Raw genomic sequence first — 14635 nt, forward strand, 5'->3', positions numbered from 1 at the left:
AGAAAGCATAGCATTTGCTGGATGAAAGGAACAGGCTTATGTCCACGTTTTTGGTGTGTATGATAAACACAGCTGAAACAGAGGGCTGAAGTCTGCAGGAACAGTGGCTAGAGTTGGAGGAAGACCAGTAGGTGACAACCTGCAAGTGGCCTGTTCTACTTTTTAGGATAAGAGAATAAAACTGTGGTCTGGGGCAACAGTTTATGTGATTCTGGCACCTTTTGGCTGTGTACAGGGCATCTTTTCCCTTTGCAGGGAAAAGTTAAGTCCGGGTGGCTTCCTGTTTATCATGTCAGCCTTTGCTCTGGCTCCTTTCTCCTGCTGTGCAGGGGTGTTCTGGCCTGTCCCCACAGCTGCCTGTGCTGTCTCAGGCTCTGATACCCAGGAGTACCTTGTTCTCAGCAGGGTGACCTCTTGGTCTGTACTCTTGACCATCCAGAGCTCTGTTATTGATTGGGCCTACAAATCCAGCCCTGACATCCAACAGTGTGCCTTCAGCCCCATGCTGGTTTTGTCTCACTGCCGTGCAGGTTCTGTGCACCTACGCTACGCTGCAGTTGTGGCTCTGATTTGGATTTGTGTATGGTGACAGTGTGGCTTGTGGGCAGAGTGGGTATTCATACATGGTGCCAGACCTTCAGTACCCTTAGAAAAGTCTTATTCCATCCCAGGCCATGGAGATCATCCTTTGACCTCTGGCAGCTGGTCCTCGTCTTGTCTTCTGAGTATCTTTTAAAGATATCTTGGACTGCCTTGATGTGATTTCCTAATGCCCTTCTTGACCTTCCTCTTTCCCCTGGGCCTGACAACTCGGTGCTTAGATTTCACCCATCATCGCTGCTCCCTAAAGGATCAGTGAAAAGGACCACCTGATTTTTTGCTTGCTGTCTCTGTTGCAGCTCTCGGACACCTTTCATGTCCAGCTTCCTATTGTAGGAAAGAATGGTGGTATTTGGCCTCATGGTTATCAGCCCAGTAAAACTGTCTATTAGCCAGAAAGCAGGAATCACACATAACTAAAGTAACCAAATCTAATTCCTATTGACAGGAGAAAATTTCCATTGTCCTCTGCTAGTCCTGTCTGAAAGGGAGAGCAGCTCCTGGGATGGAAGAATAAAATGATGTACAGGTGCAAAGTTACCTGACTGAGATCACATGGGGTCCATGGTAAATCTAAGATCACCAGGAAGATTAACTGGCTTAACTGCATTGGTTAGTTAGTCAAACTAAGACATCGGAGGTTATTATTTGGGAGCCCTGGCTTCTTCTTGGAGTGATTTCAGACTAGATCCTCCTCCATATTCAGTGCCCTAGCTGAGCCTCTGGCCAGATGCCTGTGCCCTGCTCAATCCCAACTCCTTCCTGACCCCTCCAAACAAGACGTCTTGATGCTTGTCTCACAGCATGTTCTGTTTTAATGGGGCTGTCTTGTTTTCTAGGCAGAGATATGAGTTCCCAGGTCTGAGTCTCCAGGAGTGCTGTCAACTGTACACTGATGTGCAAGGCCTTTCTCTGTCATTCTGCTACTCTTGCTGTTTTCTTATGCGTGGAGGATGGTGAACATAAATAGCTCACCAAATTACTTAAGGGGCTCTCTCTTATTCCTGTATTCTGCAGGCAGGTTCCTTTCCAATATGATCCTGTACCTGCAGGGTTAGGTGCCAAGCATCAGTCATGTGAGAGGACTGTAAATGAGGTTCCTTCAAAAACTAGTTCTATTTTGCTTAAGGCCATAATGGGGAAACTGCTGTGTTTCCATTAAATCCCCTTTGTATCAATCTGTAGAGCTCGGCTGTGGGCGAGAGGTGCTGGGATCCCAATAGGCCACTAATTAATTACCAACCCCACATTCTTTATTGGCAATGCAGGGGCCTTCCGGCACCACCTCTTGATAGTTAATTAGGGTGAAAGCCAAGGAGAGGCTCCGTTTCAGTGGTGATCAGTTAACATTCCCTCTGGCTTTATTCCTTGCAGACACGTCTTGGCATTGTAAGGGGAAGCCAAGATTGAACATATGGCTTATTGTGGAGCTCTGACCTTCCCAGAGTGCAGCAAAGCCAAGCGGCTGGAATTTCCTTCAAGTGCCACTCAAAAGCCTACCTGATGCCATGGAAAGCCTCTGTGTCATTTCTGGGAAAATAAACCCACAGGCAAAGTACCAGCCATTGCTGTTCTCTAAGAAACTTTTGATGGTGCAGTAGATGACCACCTATGAAATCTTCTTTGCAGGGCTCAGTGCTCAAAGGTGGTAAACAGCAGCATGGATGCTCTCTGATGGGTGCCTGCTGGCCATGGGTGCCCCTTGCATGGCTCTGTGAATCCAGGGGACTGCAAGATAATGGATTGGGATTGGGATACCTGAGAGTGTGCTTCTACAAGCCACACGTGCAGCCTGCTTGGGATCTTACCTGTCATCAAACAAAAAAGCACATTTGGGATGAGGTGCAGTAGTTCAGAAACTGTCCAGCCATTCTGGGCATGAAATCTGTGGCTGGCTGGCCTGAGAGACACCTTGGATAAGCAAAATGTGACTGCTCACAGTGGCTTGCCAAGATCTGAGTGGGAAAAACCTTCCTTTGAAGAGGATTTCCCGTATTCTCCCAAGGAGTCCCCAGCTGCTGAGCTTTCTTTTCTTGCCATGGCCTTGTGTCTGGGATGTGCTTTTCTCAAGACCTTGAAACCCATTCACCTCCCCAACAACTCACGGAGTTTGGTGCAGCCTGTCTACAGTAATGCAGCTGTTTGTTTGCTCCTTCTCTGGAATCTGCTTTGCACAGAAAAGATTTCTACTTTATTTCCTTTTGCTCTGCAGTGACCTAATTAGTTAACTTTCTATTGTAGCCTCTTCCTACAGCACTTGCCAAAGAACTCATCAAAGCCTCCCTGCCCCAGCGCTGGGGGAGGCGGATTATTAGTCTCTCTGTGTTCAAGGTTAGAGGAGATGTTTCTTCCTCTCGTGGACTAGCAACTCTTCCAGACAAATCTTTAGCCTCTCCATTCAAGATCAAAACCACAGGCAGCCGGGAGGGCATTAGAGTAATGCTCATTCAAAGGTGGTGCTTTGTTTCCTTTAAATGACTGTCAGCCCTGCCTCTGATGTGCTGAAGACAACTGACTTCACCCCGCTGCCTCACACCTTGGGCCAGAGCGGAGGAGAGCAGCCTGTCTGGGAAGTGGCTGTGGTCACTAGTGACATGTGGCCTTGTCCTGGGAACCCTGGGGCACCCACGTTCCTCCTGTCCTCCCCAGCAGGAGTCTGGTGGGACCTTTCTGCATCATCTCTGCCTGTGCCTGCCCCGAGAAGGGGCAGCTTGCAGTTCTTCCAGAGGGTGTGCTTGTGCCTAGTGTCATGCAAGTGTCAGCCTGGCTTTAGGGAGGATAAATGTCAAAAGGAAAAGGTTTTGGTAGCTGAGGTTGGTTTGTTACTTTGGAAGCTCCCTGGGATGTGACCACACCTCATGGAAAGTGTTGGCGTAGTGAGCTGAGATGTGTGGGAATGCCAGAGGCTGAACATGTACTTGTGGGGCTCAATAACTCTACTGATCTTGTTTCTTTTGCTTTTACTCTTGGCCTCTGCTGCTCTGAAGGTGTCTAACAGGTGATAACAGTGAGTGTTTCACAGAGTGGACTTTACAAAAGATTCCTCCAGGCTGCACTGGAATATCACATACTTAATTCTTGGCATAACTGGATCCATTCGGTCTTGGGATGATTGGAGGAGTGTCTCGTCTCCCTCTTATCTTGACAAAATAAGGCTCATAAATAACCATATTCCCCTTGTGGCAGGGAGACTGATGCACATACTGGGTACCAAAGGCTAATGTAGACAAAATATATCACCGCTGGCTGTGATTTCCCAAATATGTGATGTCCTAGAGATGTGGTAGTGAGCTGAGCAGGAGGGATATCTGAGAGAGTAGGAGAGCCTGGTTAAATACCCATGTCCTGCACTCAGATTTCACGTGCGTGTGCCTGCACTGCGTGTGGAGAACAGCTGCTCAGGCCTGACTTTGCCAGCGTCCCGAGCTGCACGGAGCTCTGCAGCAACGGGAATACAGCACCTAGGAACGAGTGTCAGACTGGCCCCAGGCACAGCCTCCCTTCTCTGGAGGGGTTGTATGAGGGCAATGTGGTGCAGAGCTGCATATGAGACCAGGACCAACAGTGGGTCTAAACCCCCTTGGCCACCCAGTGACTCCACTCCAGGAGATCACTTTGAGTAAGGAAAGCAAGGGCAGGATTTGCAATGATGACTAAAGAGAGGGAACTAGAAATCAAGCAGGAGATGTTGGAAGGGTGTTGGAAGTTGCTGTCAAAGTCAAGGGAGCTGGATCTGACTGGTGCTGGAAAAAGGATCAGAGGAGATGACTAGGGCAGAAGATGGGTTAGGTGGTTAGAATCATCCCAGCCCTTCCTTAATTGAGCAGCTCTGCCCACTGCCACTTAGTCCCCCAGCAACATCATCCCAGGACCTACAGGGCTATCCCCCTGCCAAGGGGCTCATGTACTGTTGCAGTCCTTTGGCTGGAGAGCAGCACACTGCTCCCTCCATCACACCCTGCCCTCGTGGGGCTGTGTGTATCCGTCATTCTATGGCTGCTGGTACCCAGCACGTGCCTCTGCTCCTGAGCAGCAGCTGGTAAATCCATTTGCTCAGCAGGTGTGTTCTTGCATTCTCTAGAAGAATAGGCTTTTTGGAAGAGAGGGGGAAGAGAACAGAGGAAAAACTGGAGGGGAGGGCAGGAGGAAATAAGGGGAAGCAGAAGAGAAAGGGAAAAGGCAGCGAATGACTGGAAAAATTAGAGATGGAGTGTGGAAAGGACTGTGTCCCCAGTTGCTTTGAGCACTTAGCAGATCCTGTGGTGTGTCTGCTTTATTACTGACAGAGTTCTCCCTTCTGTCGGCTTGTTTCCTAATTGCTGGTCTTGTAAACTGCTTGATTTATGGCTCTGTTCATCAGTTCTGGCCCTCGGGTATAACATGCTTTTCCTTCCAGGCTGGGAAGTGAATAATGAATTAACAGCCCGCCTTAGGTTCAATAAGAAGCTGAGCATTCAGGGATCTTTATTGTGATGCACGTGCCAAATCTAACTGCTTAAATTTTTACTTCTCAATCATGGAGGGTATTCAACAACTTCTTCCCCAGGGCAGCAGCTGCGTTGTGGATGTGTGGTGCCTTTGAAGTGTCCCACAAGAGAAGCCACCAAGGAATCGTTTCACTGTTGGTTTGCACAGAGAACTCAATCTGTTTCCTCGCAGCTTGCTCTGAAGCTGACATTGTGTGCCATACATGTTTGTCTCGGACAAACTTCCTTTCAGTATAGCCGAGGGATGAAGATCAAGTCAGAGAACAAACGGCCCTGCTGAGCCGAAGCCATGACCCCTGGTGTGCAAGCAGCCATTGAGCCAACCCTGGCTCATGGTCACATCCATGTTCAGCCTTGAGAAGAGGTTTGTCCCAGACCCTGGAGTAGGGTCCCTAGAGTCAGTGCAACTTTAATCTTTCACTGAGCGAACCGAGTACCTCTGCTTCCACAGTCCTCGATGGCAGTCCAGTGCCTTCTATGCAGCTCTGATCCACATGGCTACATGGTCGCACCACGGTGCACCAGGTTTATGGAGCACCCAGGCCTTGGTATGATAAGGTTTGTCAGTCCCTGCCACCCTGGAGGGTTGTGAGGATGGGAGCTCCTTTGGGTTCAGAGCATGTGGCTGTTCTCCTTAACCAGTTCACAGACCTATGGCCAGGAAGTAATGTCATGTTCATACAGTAGCTCTGCAGCACCACAGACACACTGCAGCGGAGACTTTGTGAGAAAGAAAGTACCTGCAAAACAAAACCTTTGTGAAAGAAGAAAATTCTTGTAAAGAACAGAGAAACTACTGTAGAAGCGTGGGAGCTGTTCTGCAAGCATAATGCTCTGCAAGTACTAGCTCAGGGCTTGCAGGTCTCAAGCAGATAAAGTTTAAGCTGACAAGTCCCCTCAGGACTTAGCAGCTCTCTGCCATCCTGCCCTTGAACAGCCTCTTAGGATGCTGTTGCTATCTCTGAGCTGCTTCACGGCTGCAGCAGGTGAATCTGATCTGCCTGAAAGGGGGAGTTCAAGAAGATGGCTTTGTGCCCTCTGCATGCTGCTGTAGGAACGGGGCCTTCAACTCGGCATCACGTGACGCCGTGAGTGAAGGAGAGAGCTTGGAAAGTCAAGTGGAGCATTAATATAAGGCCTGCAGCCCCTCAAGTGCTGTAAAAACTCAGTTAGAGGGAAAGTTTTAATACACCTGTTTAGTCCTGAGCCAGTCCTCACTTGTCTGCAGGAGCTCAGCCTGCTGGGAGCTCAGCTGGATGGAGTGTTTTCTCTTCTGAGAATCCTACGGCAGTGAGAATCGCTGATGTCTGGTTTTTCTCTTAGGGCACATACAGTAAAGCAAAGCAGAAATAAACTACAAGGTACAGCATTTCTTTCCTCGTAGCATTAGCAGTACAGCTTGATTAGATCGTCCCGGCATTCCTGTATGCTTTGTCTCTTGCTCTTCCTTCCCTTGATGGGTGTGCAGGTACCGCTGTCTGAGGAGCAGGGAACTGGTGTCTTTGAGCACCGTGTGCTGGAAGCATTTGCCCAGCCCAAGCCTGTCACTGCGGCACAGCTGTCCCAAGCAGTCTGAATGCCTCCAACTCTTGTATCGTATTCTTCAACCTCTCACAAGTCTCAAGAACCTGTCCAGTCCTTGGAATGGGCTGGGCCCCCATGTGTATGTATGTGATATCCAACAGGATCCCTGATGTGACCTTCGTTTTTGTTTAAAATCCATGAGTTTTCACCCAACTGCCTCCTTCCAAATAACCTAGCAAGCCTGCAACAAGACAGCAGATCTTGGAGTGCAAAGCATGAAGACGGGACTGCAGCATTCTTCATGGGACATGAGCAGCCATGTACCATGGCTGTAGTCATTTGGTTCTGCCATGCCATGTAGTCCAGGATCCAAGAGCACGAGGATGGAAGATCAAAAGAGCCTCTTGCTTGCATTTCACATGTCCTATCACCGAGAATATTAACTACTAATTACTAAACTAATCTGAATATATACTCAAAGTCAAAGTGTTGTCACTTACTGATAAAAAAACTTGAACTGCTTTTGGTTCTGCGTGTAAGCATGCTCACACCCATGCGGAATCTCTGTCATATTTCCTAAATTGCATGGCAGGCAAGATGGTTCAGATACAATAAACGCAAGAGGTTCAAGGTCCTGGCCGTATCTTGCATCTGGCTGATCAGCCACCTGAGGCTGCGAGCCAGGAGCCAAGATCAAAGGAGCAATAGTTTGGGATCCATGTTCAAGGTGGGCAGAGGAGATGCCTGCACCCTTCCCTTACTCTCATGCAAAGGTTGGACTAGTTTCTAAGCTTGGGACCAAATCACCTCCTTTCTGGATGCTGCTGTGGGTGGCAGCACAACACAGGCAGCTTCTCTTTGGACATGTTCCTACTGCTCACACTGCACAAGGGACTTCAAATGGGATCAGAGCGAGATATTTCTCTTTAAACTCTATATTCACATGGCAAGATCCTCTCTGTCACCTCTGACCTGTTCCTGCCTGGCTGCCAGTATGGATCTAAGCACTACAGCATTCAATCACCTTCCAGACAATTGAACAGGAGCTGTTCCAAATACCATCACTTTCCCTCTCCCCTGCCCATGAGTAGGAATTATCTTGAGCAGGTTGTAACGTTGTTTGTAATAATGACTGTATCAGTGAACGCCGTTCCCGTTGCCTGGATGCAGGTAAAAAAAAAGGCTGCTAGTGGGAAGGGGATATTTTAAAGCTGAAGATGTGATCAGATGAGCATCTGTTCCATCTTTAGAATTTCTCTTTTTTTTTTTCAAGTTACTATATTTCAGCTAAAGGTTACTGCCCCTCTGCTGTCAGGTCTCTTCCTGCAGCTCGGGTAAGTAACTCTTTTCGTGCTTCTGTTCTGTACAGAAAGTAAAACAGGTTTGTGTGAAAGCCCCGCTGACACGCTCTTCTTGTTCTGAGTATGGTAATGTCAGGGATCTGACCTTTTGTAGGAGTCGGCTTTACTGTGCGTGTCCTGTGGTCACAACAGTCCGCCCTGTGACACTCCCAGCCTCAGTGGGCACTTCTGTCCATCCAGTCAACTGTAGCTGGCATGAAAGGATGGAGTTGGGGTTTTTTTTGGGGGGTGAGCCCCTGGGTTCATGTGTAAACGTAAACCTTAGGAAGGATTTTGATTTTCAGGCCAGAGATCACAATTGGGACTGTCCACTGAACAGAAGAGGCTTCTGGACTTCGTACCAGTTGGGCAAAGAGGCACTTTTCCTAGCTAAGTGCTGTAACAAATGGCTGGTGTCAGAGCTGTGGGGCTGATCTGACCAGGCCTGTCCCCTCCTAGGGCAGAGAGCAGGCTGCACACATCATTTTGGTGGCTATCAGGCACCAGAGAACTGGGCCAAATGTTCTTCCCTGCTTCTGAGGTTCACGATAAGTTTCATGAATCAGAGAGTGAATTCAGCCTTGAGGGCTCCTGGGGTGAGGGAATAAGGATTGGCACAGCCTTCCTCATCAAGCTGCAGTCTCCAGCAACTTTATGGGTCAGGATGCCTTTGCCCTGTGGCTTTGTTTTATCATCTGGCAGTACAAGACTGCCCTAAAGAGCACAAAGTGAGTCCGTCTAAAAATGGCCTTGGCTAAGGTGTGTTTGACATAGGTCTGGATTGGGAATGCTCGTGAGGAGCAAGCTGGGGTGTGGCTGTCTTCTAAAACCTGTGGGGACTGTGGCTCTGAAATGTGAAACACCAGTAGTACGCCTGCTAATTACTCATTTACCCCAATATATCCATCCCTCCCACAGAGGGACAAGGAGGCAGAAGCAAAGTGCTTATACACATTTAGAGTATGGAAAAAAGACAGCTCATCTTGACTGAACTGGATTAGGGAGCGATTACAACTGTACCCCAGCTGGCAGATCTGTGCCAGGGTGGTCTCACAGAGTGGGATGGTGACAAGGCATGAGAAGCAGTCTCAGCTAGAGCTGGCACAGCTGCAGCTGAGGTGTGATTTTTCTGCTTGTTTGCCCTGCAATGCACTCTTCCCTTGGCAGCGGCATGGAGCCTACATCCCTTCTCCCTGCCCACAGGATTGCTTGCAAGCTAGAGGGAGAATCTGGTGGCAGCCCCCACAAACATTTGGGTGTTTTCCAGATCTCTCCTCCTCTCTGTAGCAGCTCTCAACTTGCTTGAAGTCAAGGACATACATTAACTCGCTGTCTGTCTTTCTCTCCCCCACACAGCGCATTTGCTATGCTCTGGCTCTGCGGTCTGACAGAGATGTGCTCTACTTAAGCAGTAAGTCCAGGTTACCTGCAGGGTGATGGGAGCCTTCTCTGGCCTTTTTGGTGATATAAATTTCATCCATTTTTAGTTCTCTTGAGCCAAGTGGGGGATGCTGCACTGCTGAGCTTGCTCTGAGCATTGTGCCTCCACATCCTTGGGTCATCCCCACTGCTGCGAAGGGAGAGTTGCGCTCTCTCTGCATGTGCTCAGCTCTCCTCTCTTGCCAGCTAGACCACAGAGAGAGTTATCAGCTGAAGCCTGGTAAGCCATAGCTGACCCTTAGTTCAGACAACCCAGACTCCTGCTTTTAGATCCAAGACTCGGTCCCTAAAGCTAACCAACCCAGTAGTGGTTCTGTTGCTTGCACAGAAGCCAAGGCAAAAGTTGTAGCCCTCCCGGCAGACCAAAGCTCCTGGGCTGGCAAGAGCTCTGCTGCCTACAGGGCTAGCTAGGGCCATATCACCTCTTCTTCCTGACAAGCCCGGTCTTCAGGGAGACACAAGGCAGGGAGTGATCTGTAATGATCCCCTCTCTCTGATGACCACCCACCAGGTCCCCAGCTCCTGCTGGAAGAGATCACCCTGAGCAAGGCAGAGCCCGGCATGCTGCAGGTGGGGAGAAGTCAATTTCCCTCCCAACTGGCATTGCTGCTGCGGAGATGTAGTGTTCTGGCAAGGCAGGCACCGGGGAAAGGGAGATGACTTTTTTCTCTTGGTTGCTTTGTTTGTTGTTTAGGTAATGGGTGGAAGAAAGACTTTGCCGGCTACGTTGAGGAAGTTATTGTTTATTTGAGGCCTTGCTTGTTCCTTCCGGGAAGAAGATTGTGTTTGCCTTTGGGGGGAATATTGTGCAACAGCAGTTCATTTTAATTAGTTGCTGTTTCTTTACCTTGGCTTCATTTAACCAGAGAAGAAATTTCTGAAAGGAGAATTTTAAAAAGAGAAGGCGAAAAAAAAAACCCAAACAAAGCCCAGATTTGGGCTGGGATTTGGGACCTGTGCTTCCAGCTTGTCCCTGATGTGTACCCAGCTTTTACCTTACAGAGGATGTGCCTCATTGCTTTCCCTCTTCCTAGCCTTTCCATTCACTTCAGGGAATGAATGAGGGAAGTCTCTGTATCTCTGTGGTGGGTTTAATGGCAATATGCAGATGAGCTGAATGTATAATGGCCCATTTCCCAGGAGAAGAGGCCGGTACCAGCAGCAGTTTGGCCCAGATGTCTCTGAGAGCTGTATCTGTTCCTTTTTTATGAGAGCACCCAATAATTTTCTTCTTTCAGTTCTTCTGCTCTTGGGGTTGAGTTGTATCAGACGCTCCCCAAGCTGGGCAGCAGGGCAGGCTGCTGCACAGAGGGATGTGTCATGTAACTGGCTGTTGCTGTGAGGCTATTTAGGCATCTGTTTATCTGACTTTAGTGAGAATTAGGCATTAAATAGGAGTTGAGTCCAAGACATAGGTTCTTTCTTTCCCTCTCCTCCCTTCATATCCATCCTCTTTTATATCCATTTTCCTCTTTCGCAGCCGCATGGGGAGGGAGCAGGGGGAGGATTCCCCTCTCTGTTCTGCTGCCCATGTCTGCAGGTTGCAGCTGCCCACGAGGCTGGGATGGTGTTGGGGGCCCTTTCAGCTCTGGCTCTGCCTCGTCACCACTTCTTCCTCCCAAGCTGGAAGGTGATGGTCATGACAACAGCCGGTGAGCAGGGAGAGGCAGCTGGGGTTTGGCAAGTTATAGGTCAGGGCAGGGTTTGCTTTTGTGCAGGCCATAAGGAAAGGAGCCCTCCTGGTACAAAGAGAGTTAAAAATGTCTCCATTGAAGCACTCCCGGCTGCCCAGAGCTCTCCAGACCATATTTTCAGGCTGGCGGCACTTGCTGGCAGCCTGTTGCCCTCGGAGCAGAGCTGGGTGCCTTCTGTCTCCTCTATTCTCTCCGAGGGCACCTCCCCGCTGTTCGGGGCTGAGTGAGCTGGGGGTCACTACCACTTCAAGCCTTTTTTTTCCCTTCCCTTTCCAGTTCCTTAAACAACAAAGGTGTTGAGGGAATTTATACCTCTGCCTGGTAACAAGACAGATCAGTGAGATGCTGTCACGGTTTTGTGAGGGGTCCATAGATTTTTATTACTTTTCAGTCCTTGGGTTCCCAACCTTCCTTTGGCTTGTAAATTGCCCACAAAATGCAGACACAGCTCCTATTCTGTGAGTTCCTTTGATGATTTTATTTATATCTCTAGCTTTGTCTCGTCTTTTATTACAGGGAGACTGCAATTAATTATTATCCCATCAGCTTCTATTTAGCCTGACAGTACAATGCAACACGCAGTGTCCAACCTTCCCCTGCCTCTGTGTGCACAAGCGGGCAGCTATTCTGAAGAAGAACAAAGGCACTGGCAGCTTTAGAAAGGGACGTGCTGCTAAAGGGCAGCTTAAGAGGGTTCAATAGCACCAGCAGAGCACACTTGTGATATGGCTAAAGTGACCAGACATCCCAATTTAGTTGTGATGCTCCTGATTTTATCTTCTCATCCAAAGTGTATTTTAGACTGACACTCTTTGAGCAGGTATAGGCTCATGATTAGAGCAGAGGCATGGCTCTTGTGTCTTTTTCCCACATTTTTGATTGACCAGAGCTTTTCATATCTTACCCCCTCTATGAAATAGAAACTGCACCTGTGAGATATGTAAAACAGTCCCTGCTTGTTCAGCATGGGCAAAGCCTCAGTGGGAAGACAGGAGGTATGCATAGCAAAGAGAGATGAGCAGCAGACCAGAGCAATCATAAATCTAGAGAACGCTGGCCTGGGGAGCAGACTGAAGGAACTGGCAGTGTCTGGGCAAGAGACAACTTAGAGGACACCTGGTGATGCTCTGGCAAAGAGGGATGGATGGATCTGTTACTCAGATCTACAAGGCAGCGAGAGGGCAAGAATGGGCTTAATGTACAACAAGGGATGTTCAGTGTAGATGCTGGGAAAGCACTAAGAATAGCAATGGTGTGAGCAGATTTCCTGGGGCTGGAGAGGGAGAGTCCAGTGCTGGAGCTTCTTAGGAGCAGTTTTGGATACGTGTCTGGTTTGTTCTGTGAGTGTATGTGTCAGAAAGAGGTGCTTCCAGGAACAACCCTGTAGAAATAATAATGACTGAAGACCTCAAGAACAAGCGTGTGTTAGACAGGAAAATGTTTGATGGTAATTTCAGGACTTATTTCCTATCCAGTCTTTAACACTGGGTTCTGTACAGGGAATATCAGTTTTCTTTACTGGCCATTCTGTCACTAGAAAACCAGCAAAGCTGTTTTCACTCTTTCCTTTTTCTTCATATCTTGCAAAGAGGTTTATTTGCCCTATGGGCCCATGGATGGCATGACGCTATTGCCGAGCACTGCTGGTGATAAGATAAAGATGTTTTGACAAGATCCAGTGCCAGGTGAGTGGAAGCTGCTGTTAAACCAAATGTTTGTTCACTTCACTCCTGGTTATTTCTCTCGTCGTCTCATTTGTTCATTTACCCCTGATCTTGGCAGCCTTTGGCAGTGTAGCTCTTGGTTTGACCTCCCTAGACTAGCTAATGACAATGGAGCAGAGCCTCTGGACCCACGTCCTTATGAAAATGTCCATGTAGTCCTTCTACACCATCATCCTCCCCTCTTCGCCCTAGCAGAGTCCACTCCATGCTTCAGAGGAAGCTACAAGATTGGGCTATGATGCCATAAATTCAGAGATGTTTCTTGCTCCTGTCCTCCACAAATGACATGTGCTTGCTAGCCCACATGGCTACCAGCCATTAGCTGGTTTTTTAGTCCAAGCGAATGTAGCTGTGGGGCTCTGTGGGAAATGAAGGGCATGTCTGGGCAGGGAGGTCAGGCAGACTGAGCTGGCTCTGCCATTGCTTCTGCTGGAATGGAAGTGTCAGGAACTGCAGGGCTGAGATGCTGAGTTGGCTGGTAGAAAACTGGCTCAAGTTTAGGACTGTCTAGGTTCACCCCACTTAATTAGCCTTTCTGAGAGAGCAGGTTCGCTGGCTAGGGTGCAGTTCTGCTCAGGTGTGCTAACCTGCTCCTGAGAGTGAGCTGGGATGGTCTTGCAACCTTGTCTTGTGTTGTGAGAACTTAGGTCAGCTCTGCATTGCTTCAGGTCTCTCTCTCCCATGCTTAGAAGATGAAACTAAAGGTAAGAGCGGTAACTCCATGTCTGATTCCAGGTCTCTCATTCGAAAACCTTGATTAGGTGGTCAAGTGAGCTCTTCTTCCACCTCCACCCCAGCTGCATCCCAGCTGCATTTCTACTGAATCTGTGATTACTGTGATAAAATTGCAACTGAATTCTGTCAGCTCTGAAGCATGAACTAGGAGGGTTGGTCTTTACCTCAGACATGTAATTACCTGTCTATAAAACGATGAAAATGTACAAGGAAAAAAAGAGGGAAAAAGCAAGGTCTCTGTCAAATGAGAGAAAGGCTATTATTTTCCCCATTGTATTTTTGTTTGTTTTCCTCCATTCACAGCAGTGCATAGCTGTGCTTAATCCAGCTAGGAACCTGCTCCAGAGATCAGTCTGCCTGATAAGGTACCTCGTCGCTACTGACCCTCAAATCTGTATAAGGACATAGGACTTTATGTTTGAAACCCCTGGAAAAACTCTCAAATCTGCAAGATCTTAGAAGCAGGAAAATCTGTTTTCCTGCATAAGAAGAATGTCTTTTTATGGTGACTGAATACTGAATTGCAATCAGAATGGCAGTACTATTTGTTAAATGCAAGTTACTTAAATAATTCATTTTTCTTACTAATTATACAGTACGTGGTTAGCTTCAATGATCACATGTAATTAAAGAACGGTTTTTGCAGCACTGTCATGACTTTGATGATGTTGATCGAGAAGAGATTAAGATTTCCTGGTAGTCTACAGATTATGCACTAATTTTAGGGTTTACATGGAGTGGCATGTGTATCCTGTGCTTGGAGACATACCTTGAACATAGGCAGTATCTCCTTATTTCCTAGAGGTCCTTAGATTTGACTGAGGTCCCAAGTTATCAAAGCCTCTGCTTAATTTTAAATATGTGCTTAAAACCATTTGAAGTCAATGATGCTTAAGTATATGCTTCAGCTTTAGTTATGCACTTGAGAATTTTGCCGAATCCAGACCACTGGCTGGTTAGGGATGAAGCCTCACTGGTACCTGTTCTTCCTCAAGGACACATCTTATCCCCTTGGTTAACTGATCCAACATAGCAGGCTTGAAATGCCTCAGTGACTGTCACGGTTAACTTTACTTCTTTTTAAACACAAT

This window comes from Haliaeetus albicilla, chromosome 12 (genome assembly GCF_947461875.1).
Source record: "Haliaeetus albicilla chromosome 12, bHalAlb1.1, whole genome shotgun sequence".
Classification (NCBI taxonomy): domain Eukaryota; kingdom Metazoa; phylum Chordata; class Aves; order Accipitriformes; family Accipitridae; genus Haliaeetus; species Haliaeetus albicilla.